Raw genomic sequence first — 12,494 nt, forward strand, 5'->3', positions numbered from 1 at the left:
TGGATTCAGGTGCTGCCCTGAGTCTTATGGATTTTTCATTTGCCAAACGCTGTGGTTTTGTTTTTGAGCCGTTGGTAAATCCTATCCCTCTTAGAGGTATTGATGCTACGCCATTGGCGGAAAATAAGCCGCAGTTTTGGACACAGGTAACCATGTGTATGACTCCTGAACATCGGGAGGTGATTCGTTTTCTGGTTCTGCATAAAATGCATGATTTGGTCGTTTTGGGTCTACCATGGTTACAGACCCATAATCCAGTTTTGGATTGGAAGGCAATGTCTGTGTCAAGTTGGGGCTGTCAGGGAATTCATGGCGATTCCCCGCCGGTGTCTATTGCTTCCTCTACTCCTTCGGAAGTTCCTGAGTATTTGTCTGATTATCAGGACGTATTCAGCGAGTCCAGGTCCAGTGCTCTTCCTCCTCATAGGGACTGTGACTGCGCTATAGATTTGATTCCGGGTAGTAAATTTCCTAAGGGAAGATTATTTAATCTGTCTGTACCTGAGCATACCGCAATGCGTTCGTATATCAAGGAGTCTCTGGAGAAGGGGCATATTCGTCCATCCTCTTCCCCTCTTGGTGCGGGATTCTTTTTTGTGGCCAAGAAGGACGGATCTTTGAGACCTTGTATAGACTATCGGCTTCTGAATAAAATCACTGTTAAATTTCAGTATCCTTTGCCTCTGTTGTCGGACCAAGATAGATCTTCGTGGTGCGTACAACCTTGTGCGCATTAAGCAGGGAGATGAATGGAAAACTGCATTTAATACGCCCGAAGGTCATTTTGAGTACTTGGTGATGCCTTTTGGGCTCTCTAATGCCCCTTCAGTGTTTCAGTCCTTTATGCATGATATTTTCGGAAGTACCTGGATAAATTTATGATCGTTTATCTGGATGATATTCTGTTTTTTTCTGATGATTGGGACTCCCATGTAAAGCAGGTCAGGATGGTGTTTCAGGTTTTGTGTGAGAATGCTTTGTTTGTCAAGGGCTCAAAGTGTCTCTATGGAGTGCAGAAGGTTCCCTTTTTGGGTTTTATTTTCTCCCCTTCTGCGGTGGAGATGGACCCAGTCAAGGTCCGAGCTATTCATGATTGGACTCAACCCACGTCAGTTAAGAGTCTTCAGAAGTTCTTGGGTTTTGCTAACTTCTACCGTCGTTTTATCGCTAACTTTTCTAGCGTTGTTAAACCTTTGACGGATATGACCAAGAAAGGTTCTGATGTTGCTAACTGGGCTCCTGCAGCCGTGGAAGCTTTCCAAGAGCTGAAGCGCCGGTTTACTTTGGCGCCTGTTTTGTGTCAGCCTGATGTCTCACTTCCCTTTCAGGTTGAAGTGGATGCTTCTGAGATCGGTGCAGGGGCCGTTTTGTCGCAGAGAGACCCTGGTTGCTCTATAATGAGACCATGTGCTTTTTTTTCTAGGAAGTTTTCGCCTGCTGAGCGGAACTATGATGTTGGCAATCGGGAGTTGTTGGCCATGAAGTGGGCATTTGAGGAGTGGCGTCATTGGCTCGAGGGTGCTAAGCATCGTGTGGTGGTCTTGACTGATCACAAAAATCTGATGTATCTCGAGTCTGCTAAACGCCTGAATCCTAGACAGGCCCGTTGGTCATTGTTTTTCTCCCGTTTTGACTTTGTGGTCTCGTACCTACCGGATTCAAAGAATGTGAAGGCTGATGCTCTTTCTAGGAGCTTTGTGCCTGACTCTCCTGGAGTCTCAGAGCCAGCTGGTATTCTTAAAGAGGGAGTTATCTTGTCGGCCATTTCTCCGGATTTGCGACGTGTGTTGCAGAGATTTCAGGCTGGTAGACCTGACTCTTGTCCACCTGACAGACTGTTTGTTCCTGATAAATGGACCAGCAGAGTCATTTCCGAGGTTCATTCCTCGGTGTTGGCAGGGCATCCGGGGATTTTTGGCACCAGAGATTTGGTGGCTAGGTCCTTTTGGTGGCCTTCCTTGTCACGGGATGTGCGGTCGTTTGTGCAGTCCTGTGGGACTTGTGCTCGAGCTAAGCCTTGCTGTTCTCATGCCAGCGGGTTGCTCTTGCCCTTGCCTGTCCCGAAGAGGCCTTGGACACACATTTCCATGGATTTCATTTCAGATCTTCTGGTGTCTCAGGGCATGTCTGTCATCTGGGTGGTATGTGATCATTTTTCCAAGATGGTCCATTTGGTGTCCTTGCCTAAGCTGCCTTCCTCTTCCGATCTGGTTCCTCTATTCTTTCAGAATGTGGTTCGTTTGCACGGCATTCCTGAGAATATCGTGTCTAACAGAGGATCCCAGTTTGTTTCCAGGTTCTGGCGATCCTTTTGTGCTAAGATGGGCATTGATTTATCATTTTCATCTGCCTTTCATCCTCAGACTAATGGCCAAACTAAGCGAACAAATCAGACTCTAGAGGCTTATTTGAGGTGTTTTGTTTCTGCAGATCAGGATGATTGGGTGACCTTCTTGCCATTGGCTGAGTTTGCCCTTAATAATCGGGCTAGTTCCGCTACTTTGGTTTCGCCATTTTTCTGCAACTCTGGTTTTCATCCTCGTTTTTCCTCGGGACATGTTGAGCCCTCTGACTGTCCTGGGGTAGATTCTGTGGTCGATAGGTTGCAGCGGATTTGGAATCATGTGGTGGACAACTTAAAGTTGTCACAGGAGAAGGCTCAGCGTTTTGCCAACCGCCGCCGTGGTGTGGGTCCCCGACTTCGCGTTGGGGATTTGGTGTGGCTGTCTTCTCGGTTTGTTCCTATGAAGGTCTCCTCTCCTAAATTTAAGCCTCGCTTCATCGGTCCTTATAAGATTTTGGAAATCCTTAATCCAGTGTCCTTTCGCTTGGATCTTCCGGTGTTGTTTGCCATTCACAACGTGTTCCATAGGTCTTTGTTGCGGCGGTACGTTGTGCCGGTGGTTCCTTCTGTTGAGCCTCCTGCTCCGGTGTTGGTTGAGGGCGAGTTGGAGTACGTGGTGGAGAAGATCTTGGATTCTCGTCTCTCCAGACGGAGGCTTCAGTATCTGGTCAAGTGGAAGGGCTATGGTCAGGAGGATAATTCCTGGGTGGTCGCCTCTGATGTTCATGCGGCCGATTTGGTTCGTGCCTTTCACACTGCTCATCCTGATCGCCCTGGTAGTCTTGGTGAGGGTTCGGTGACCCCTCCTTAAGGGGGGGTACTGTTGTGAATTGAACTTTTTGGCTCCCTCTTGTGGTCACTAGCGACATGACACTTTGATTTTCTTTCCCCAGCTTGGTACCCACCTGGTTCGTTAGTCCAGGGGTGTTGCTATTTAAACTCCCTGGATTCTCAGTCTGGTGCCTGGCATCGTTGTAATCAGTTCCTTTCTGTTTGCTCCTGTCTGCTGGTCCTGGTTCTTTGCAAAATAAGCTAAGTCCTGCTTCCTTATTTTTTGGTTATTTGCATTGCTCTTATTTTTGTCCAGCTTGTACTAAATGTGATTCCTGATATTTCTGGAAGCTCTAGGGGGCTGATATTCTCCCCCCGTGCCGTTAGACGGTTCGGGGGTTCTTGAATATTCAGCGTGGAAATTTTGATAGGGTTTTTGCTGACCGTATAAATCATCTTCCTATATTCTGCTATTAGTCAGTGGGCCTCTCTTTGCTAAAACCTAGTTCATTCTTACGTTTGTCTTTTCTTCTTACCTCACCATTATTATTTGTTGGGGGCTTGTATCCAACTTTTGGGGTCTTTTCTCTGGAGGCAAGAAAGGTCTATTGTTTCCCTTTAGGGTTAGTTAGTTCTCCGGCTGGCGCGAGACGTCTAGAACCAACGTAGGTACGTTCCCCGGCTACTGCTATTTGTTGTGCTAGGATCAGTTATACGGTCAGGTTTTTTGTGTGTGCAGACTTGGTAATAACCTCTGCGACCCTCTGCCATTGGGGTCATAACAGAAGGGCTCATTATAACCTCAAACACTCAAATATAATATTTCTCAGGATTTAATATTTGGTGATATCAATCTTAAAATGCCATCTCCTGTATAGAAGTGTAATGGAGCAGAATTATGTTTATTTAAAAGAAAAACTGATTGCCACCCTTAGCGTCCAATTAGTACAACTTTCATTTTACCAAAGCATATTAAGAAATGAAAGCAGAAATCTGGTTTCTAAGGGCAACAAAGATATTTTTTTTTTAGACAGTTTGATAAATGAGACGCAATATCATAGCAATTTAAGTTAAAATCAAATTTCTTTAGTAATCAGGAATTTACTGAGCATCAAGAACAAAGACCTTGTGATTTCCACTGTTTAATTATTTCGTTTTGTGTCACTTACAAACGAGTATTAAAGCATGTTAATTCTGTAGGAAAAGTCAAAATCATATTAGTGTGAGGCACCTGCTGAGATTCGATTAACCTTGACTTAATGCACTTAAAGCATATTCCATATATTACTAATCACTGTTCTAAAAATGTTCACATTCAGTTTGTGTCTAAATGAACAGGATAACTTTCATGAAGTTTATTTTTCTTTATCATGTATTTTAATTAGAGACAGTAAGTGTAAAAAGAGACGTTTGCACAGATATTTACTGTAAATACTACATACAAAGGCAGATAATATTACCAAGATAGTTCACAATGTACTAACCTATGAAATATGTAATCATGTCCCAACAAAGACCAAGAACGCATTATAGACTAATCGTACAGGTGGGTCCGTAGTGGCTTCTCCCCTCCCGCTGGTTTGCCTATATGTGTGTTTGGGAAGGGACCTCTCAATCCAGAGCAGCAGAAAGGGAGAAACCACCTGGGACCAACCTGTCTAGTTTACATCACGGTCTTCATCCGCAGAGGCTTTTAAAATATGTTTTTCTCTGAAACTTTGCAGCGTTTCATAGTCAAACATGCTCATCCATAGTCACATATTCAGTAAGTGCCTGATACATGATGCCCATGAATTGAGTAGCACGTTTCATGTGTCAGGTTCACTTTAAAGGAAATGGAAGGAAGATGCATAAACAGATAAAAAGGAAATGAAATCACTCTAGATGTAGCATCAGCTGAATTTAAACTTAAATGGGCTGTCACATAAATACAAAAGCTTTATGTCCTAAAATAACAAATAGACATATTTTTTTCACAGACCTCCTCTCTATTTTCAATCAGAGACCTGTTACGTAAAAAGAAATGTATGACAATGTATGTGACCACTCTCAAGAATATCAGCTTATTTCTGTTGGTTAAGGAAAGTTTTAAATATGTCTATATATATATATATATATATATATATATATATATATATACCAAAATGAAGGGGCTGCCCAAAATAGAAAAAATAAATAAAGCTCTATAGAATAATATGTGGTGATAGTTATAATAATAATAATAATAATAATATAAAATATAATTGTGCATACCTATTAGGGAAGCCAGACTCAAAAGTGAAGGACAATTGGGAAAAATTGACAAACAAAAAAACAGAAAAAACCCGACCAAGAGTCCAAAGTAGTTATTATAAAATTATATAAATTTTATTAATACATCAGGTAAACAACAAAAAATAATAAAAATAACAATGCAGGGAAAATTAATAAAGATGATGTACAATAGATAAATAAATAAAGGGCGCACCAAACCAGGATTATCATAAATCTATATTACTAAATACCACACATGGAGTGTAAAAAATTATAGTAAAAGTATCTAATACTCCATCAAAAAGGTAATCTCATATGGAGAAAGTGCTCGAGTGCAAAAGAATATACAAGGGAGTTCAAATATCAAGGGATACAAGGGAGTTCAAATATCCATTAGATTAGAATGTGAAGTGTACAAGATACCACTAGGTGTCAGTGTTAATAACCGCAAATGTTGGCACACGGGAAAAGAGACTGACGATAATGTAAAACATAATGTGATCATAATCATAACATACTCACAGTGCTCATATTATCCCGGTTTCCTGGATGGCACCCTCCCCAACTCGCGTTTCGTCACGCTGCCTTTGTCATATATATATATATATATATATATATATATATATATATATATAGCATTAAAATTAGACATATGACACCAGAGTGCAGCATAAAATAAAGTGAGGAAATTACCGATGGATCAGTTTTGCCTTGGGGAATCTTGACTTCAAAAAGGTTCCAAATATCAAATTGAACTGTATGGCTGAATTAAGGATCCTTTTCACTTCTTCACATATCAAATGTGCTGCCTTTTCTTTGTTTGGAAACTTGTGGAAAGAGCACTGAGTTAGTTTCAATTGGAGGATATAGCACACAAAGAGGCTGTGCTGCTATGTCTTTGGAATATGCAAATATGCTTATATAAATTTACTAATTTATTAATATATATTAATGAGGACGTAAAAAAATTTAGTGCACATTTTTAGGTCTCATCCCTGAGAATAATTCCCTTTGGTGTGATTCTCAATCATCACAAAACTAACAATTATTTGCTTTATTTGGTTCAGGATAGTCATGATGATGATTCTCCACACAATGGAGAATAAACTATTTTTTGTTTTCTTGAGTGCTCAGTGATAAATTGAATATACTCTTGAGTGCAATGTAGCATTTGGCGGCATCATTCCCAATTTTCAATCCGGCGACTTTTGAGGATGCATTGATGTAATTTGCATTAGTGTGCCGCAGACAGTGATCTTGATGAAGAAAATCTTGATTTATTTTCAGTGCAACAAACAGTTTTTTGTGTTGGACAATATGAAGTGATGAAGCCTCTTGTGTGACACAAGGTCTTCAGGAAGCTGCATGCAAGTTGAGCAGACATTGTTGCCTTCCTTTTGCAGAGCCAGTAACATCTGAACCTTTTTTGTGGTTCAAACCTCACTGCCAAAAAGAGCCAGACTCAACATAATCTCAATGAGGTACTAAAGGTATCAGTTGAAAGTTTGTATTGCTGCCTCAGCTACGGGTGTGTTGATTGCTTTGCATACTACAAGTTTTTGCAGTAATGTCAAGTCATTTTCTGGCAATGTGGTGACAGAGACACCGAACCTTCAAGTATAAGTGACAGTACTAGTTACCAGCTTTACTGTTAGCTGGAAAATTGGGGCAGTAACTGCTGACCACCATTTCCCTCTCCTTTTGGGTGTTCTAGTATCTCTGGGGCGAAATGAAGAGTAGCATCACAGGGCAGAGCCATTTTGTGGGCGACTGCCCTGTAATCTGCTATCACCAGCAGTTACTGCATCGAAAGCACAGCTTGTTTACAGAGGAGCAGAAGACAGTGGACTCAGCAGCCTTGTGGACCAATGGAATTGTGAAGACATCTGGTGCAGCTTTATTGGAGCAGGAGCTGTCGGCAGAAGCTGTGACTCATCCTTCACCCATCATACTACATATGTCTCTCTCATCCAGACTACATGTATCTCTCACCCTCCTCCACAATGCCTGGCCATTCACTCAGACCTGCAGCTCCTTCTTATCTTATCTTACTGAGGGATGAGTCACAGCTCCTGCCAACAGCTCCTGCTCTGACAATGCTGATCAAACACTGTTCCTCCTTAGGCTACTTTCACACTAGCGTCAGATGACGCACGATGAATTGCGTCGTTGCGACGTACCAACGCTAGCAGTGAATGCGCTGCACAATGGGGGCAGCGGATGTTGTTTTTCAACGCATCCGCTACACCATTGTGAGGTGCGGAGAGGCGGGGTGGAGTTCCGGCCGCGCATGAGCAGTCGGAAAAGACGGGAACGACGCACCAAAAAACGTTACAAGCAACGTTTTTTGGTGGCGATGGTCCGACGCAACACGATGCAACCATCGCACGACGGTGTGGCAATGCATCGCACTGCGTCGCTAATGCAAGTCAATGGAGAAAAAACGCATCCTGCAAGCACTTTTGCAGGATGCGTTTTTCTGCAAAACGACGCATAGTGACGTGCAGTGCACGACGCTAGTGTGAAAGTAGCCTTAATGTCTTTGCAGTCTCTGCTACTCTGCCCACGCTTTTCTCCTGCATTTTACTCCTGTCAATCTAGGATCTGTTCTGCTGCAAGCAATGCTTCTTCTGTTAGCAGATCCTAATGACAGATGACAAATCGAGAGTAGTCGACAGCCAAAAGGTTCCATGAAAATGGCAGCAGAACACTCCCACTACTGTGAATTGTGCAGCCCACAGAGGTGTGCCCAGTTCACAGTAGTGACAGCTCTATTAATGCAATCAAAACTCCAAATGCTCCAAATGCAATCGAAACTTGGTTATAATAGCATGTTATGCTACATTACATTGATTTATTAATGATCTACAAATGCGGTCCTAGCTTGGTTGAAACTATGTCATCTTCCATTTCAGCTGAAAACTTGACTTTATCCAGTTGATTTCAGACAATAAAAAACATGTCAAATTATATTTGGACCTGTTGATGGCGGCCACAATTTATCAAACATGCTTGCAATAATTAGGTCATGAATGTGGTGCCAATAGTAGAGAAAAAAGTACCGCACACTCAAAGTTGATATGATGTGAAAAAGGGGATATGCCAAATTTATTTACACACAAAAAAGGAACAACAATTGCCACTGTGATAGTATGTAGAAAGGAACCCGACGTTTCGACCCTCCCGGGTCTTATTCATGGGGTTACTAGGAGGCAAATAAACAGTATAAGTAGCTGTTTGTGACACAATATGCAAAGAAAACAAAAATAAGAACAAAAAGAAATAAACAAGATACCAAAATACAATCATAAAACATTATATACAATATATACAAAGCAACCAGAGGTAGCGTCGGGGGTACTCTGAGGAGCAGTGAGTGGTAAGTTTATGGTAAAGAGGTATTTCAGGCACATTGGCGATTCACTGCTTAATGAAAGAAATTCACTGCTTAAGATAAAAAAATAGCGTTTACCTTAACTCTTTTGGTACACATATAAAGGTGTGGCAGTGTTAGAAGGCAAGACAATGGTCCTTTTAAGGCATAACCTGTCATCATAACAAAGAATCAACATTATGTGGTGCATATGCAATGAGACAGCATTGTTGTAGTGTGAATATGGGAGGGTTTTTTTATGGACATGTTTAGTCATGAGGGTTAAGGGTCAGTCCCAATAAGATATATTGCAATGAGGTATAGGGTCCTTAGTGACTAATGGGCAGTGCATGTAGGAAACAAAGCAGAAGCAACCCCATTATTATAGAGGGAAACATAATGGATACCTTGTAAATCCAATGGTGGCTCCTATGAGATAAGTAGAGGAGTCCTGTTTAAGGTAGGCTGCGGGGGTTTCAGCTTGCAGAGCTGTCCTATAGATAAGGGGTAGTGGGTTAGAGGTATAGCAAGAGGGTGCTGAGGGAAGGGGCGGAGGGTCCGTGTACCTGTACTATCCTGGGTCTGGGGGTCAGCGGCGCATCCCGCGCCCAGCTGTGTGGTCCTGGATTGGCAGTGAGGACATGCTTGTATGTCCTCCATAAATACCGCCGAACCGGAAGTGCGCGGTTCCGGACCGGAAGTGACGCGGTCACATGGTCCGCGCGTGCGCACTGAGTGCTGCTAAGCTAGTAAGGGCAGGAGGATGCCCATAAGTGGGAGTTCTAGCTCAGTGTGCGGCTGTGAGGGGATGTATTGGAGCTGCAACACTGTGTATAATGGGGGGCGGAGCAGCCAGACAGCTGAGAGCTGTGCAATTGTGTAAAGGTTTAGGTGACACAAAAGAAGGAAAGCCCGTTAAGGACATATTAAATGGGCCATGTAGAGATATTATACTGGAGCAAATGTAAAGAGATGATAAAGGAAGGTGTAAATAATATATAAAAAAATGAAAATATTATTAACGAATGCAGAAAAATAAGGAATAAAAATTATTTCATGATGAACATTGAAAAATAAAGAATAAAAAATAAAAAATAAAAAGTAAAAAAATAATAAAAATGAAAATTGATAATATATAGTCTAGAAAAAATAGAGGGATCTGACCGCTTATGAGGAACTCACCTAATTAGCAGGGGATTCAACGTGTCTGGAAGGTAAAAAGGTAGAGATTAGTGTATTTATTGCAGTACCCAGTCTATTTCCCTGTTGAGACCCTTGGGGGATAGGGTCTCAAGCTTATGAATCCAAAACGTCTCTCTTAGTTTTAATTGTTTGACGTGATTTCCACCCCTCCTGGGTCTGGGGACTCGTTCGATTATCTGATACTTGAGTTGTGCCACCGTGTGTTTGTGTTTAGAAAAGTGTTCAGGGATGGGTAGCCAGGTTTTGTTGCAACGAATGGTGGATTTGTGGCTCGCTATACGATCTTTTATGTGTTGTGTAGTCTCACCTACATATAGCAAGCCACATGGGCATTTGATGATGTAGACAACGAAATTGGAATTGCATGTATAGTAGCCACGTATGGGATATGATTTACCTGTTCTGGGGTGTGTCACGCTGTCAGACTTAATGATATTTGAACATGAGGCGCAGCTGAGGCAAGGAAATGTTCCATGTCGTTGTGGGGCCAGTACAGTCTGGTCAGAGGTAGGGTGTAGGCTACCGATGTCTGCCCGAACAAGTCTGTCTCTAATGTTGGGGGCCCTTCTATTGCACATAAGGGGTGGTGTGGAAAAACTGGCTATATTAGGGTAGGCTCTTGCTAGAAGGGACCAGTGTTTTTTAATGACCATTTCTACTTTGGGCATAAAGGGGTGGAAGGTATGCACAAAAGGTACCCGATTTTCATTGGTGCGTCCCTGGGAAGGTGAAAGTGGCTGGAGAGCACGTGTCCTTTCTCGGTTGAGCAAGTGTTGAGGGTAATGTCTCTCCCTGAATTTGTTGGACATGCTATCTAGGCGTGTATGGAGTACATCAGGATCAGATACTATCCTTGCTACCCTCGTAAATTGGGATCGAGGGAGGCTGTCGCGTGTAGCTTTTGGGTGGCAACTGGAATAGTGGAGAAGACTATTGCAGTCAGTCGGTTTGGAGTAAAGGTCTGTTGAGAGATGGCCATATCTGTCCTTATGTATAAGGGTGTCCAGGAAGGGGATCTGGTTAGGATCATACTGAATGGTGAATTGCAGTTCTGGATAGATTGAATTCAGGGTTTGATGAAATGCCTGGAGTGTGTCAGTTGGTCCAGTCCAGATAAAGAAGATGTCGTCTATATAGCGAAGATAACAGCCTACGTGTTGGTTGTATCGGTCATCTGTGTATATGTAATCCTCCTCAAAGGCATTCATGTATGCATTGGCGTAAGCCGGCGCAACGTTTGAACCCATTGCGGTGCCCTGGCACTGTACGTAGTAAGTGTCTTCATATAAGAAATAATTTTCATATAGGACGAGTCTCAACAGGTCTAGATAGAGGTGTATTGAGGTGGGGGATTTGCCCGAGACCTCCAGCAGCCGTTTGGTTGCCATGATGCCTTTTTCGTGGGTAATGGACGTATACAGACTATTGACGTCCATGGTGACTAAGAGACTGTCTGGAGGAACATCCACCTGTTGTCGTATTATGTTCAGAAAATGTCCTGTATCTAATACGAAAGATTTGGTAGTTTTGATTAGTGGCGTCAGAGTTTTTTCTAAATATATTGATAAAGGTGAAAGTATGGACTCGGTGGATGCCACTATGGGGCGACCGGGGGGATTGGTTAAAGACTTGTGTATTTTTGGAAGGATATAGAAAACTGGAGTGATGGGGTATGGATTAGAGAGAAATTTAGCTGTCTGTTGATCAATAGTCCCATTATCAATGTGAATATCAATCACAGACTGGATTTTTTTGCGGATCTCAAAGATAGGGTCTCTAGGGATAATACTATATGTGCTGGTGTCTGACAATTGGCGTAGTATTTCAGTAGAATACAATGTACGATCCATGATGACTAAGGCCCCACCCTTGTCCGCTGGTTTGACAACAATGGTTTTGTTATTTTGTAATGACACAAGTGCCTGTCTCTCAGAGGGTGTCAGATTAGAGCGTGTAGGGAAGAAACCAAGGCGATGCTGGTGGGATAGATCTTTTACATCCCTATCCACAAAAGAGATAAACTTTTCTACAGCATGGAACGTCTGGGGTGGGTTGAAGGAACTAGGGTTCCTCAATCCCAATGTTGTAAGGGGGATCTCCGCAACAGAGACGTCCCCGTTGGGAGACACTCTGTTCTCGGAGCCTCCCGCCAGAGTCCCAAAGTGAGTTTTGAGCCTCACGAGACGATAGAGTCTTTGCAGGTCCCTCTCCAGCTGGAAGCTGTCCCAGTTGGGGGTAGGGCAGAATGAATGAAAGGGTTGTTGCCGTGGCGTCGTCCATATCAGCGCAAGACAGGCTCTTTCAGCACGGAAAGCGACTCATCTACGGGCTCCAACAGACCTCGTTTTTTATCCAAAGGCCGCAGGGGAGGACATCAGCGTATAGACCGACAAGAAGATCGAGAAAAAATGACAACCCGGTCACAGGTAGGACCACTAACCTAGTTATCAATATTTCAGGTTATACGCTATCCCCTGCGGAACTCGTTCTGCTGCAGAAAGGACTTTCATTCTGCCCTACCCCCAACTGGGACAGCTTCCAGCTGGAGAG

The 12,494-nt window shown here is 42.9% G+C and overlaps 1 protein-coding gene and 1 long non-coding RNA gene across 3 annotated transcripts in view; one reads left to right on the forward strand and one right to left on the reverse strand.

Moving 5' to 3' along the window:
* Positions 1-12,494, forward strand: part of CSMD1 (CUB and Sushi multiple domains 1) — a 2,858,343-nt gene that overhangs the window by 600,036 nt on the left and 2,245,813 nt on the right. The gene's annotated exons all lie outside the window — the stretch shown is intronic.
* LOC143809946 (uncharacterized) lies at positions 8,525-9,281 on the reverse strand. The gene is made up of 3 exons (XR_013222551.1): positions 9,149-9,281; positions 8,841-8,914; positions 8,525-8,573 (listed from the first exon to the last, which is right to left on the reverse strand). It is a non-coding gene; the product is annotated as an uncharacterized LOC143809946 (long non-coding RNA).

Source organism: Ranitomeya variabilis, chromosome 2 (genome assembly GCF_051348905.1).
Source record: "Ranitomeya variabilis isolate aRanVar5 chromosome 2, aRanVar5.hap1, whole genome shotgun sequence".
In the NCBI taxonomy this organism is placed as follows: Eukaryota; Metazoa; Chordata; class Amphibia; order Anura; family Dendrobatidae; genus Ranitomeya; species Ranitomeya variabilis.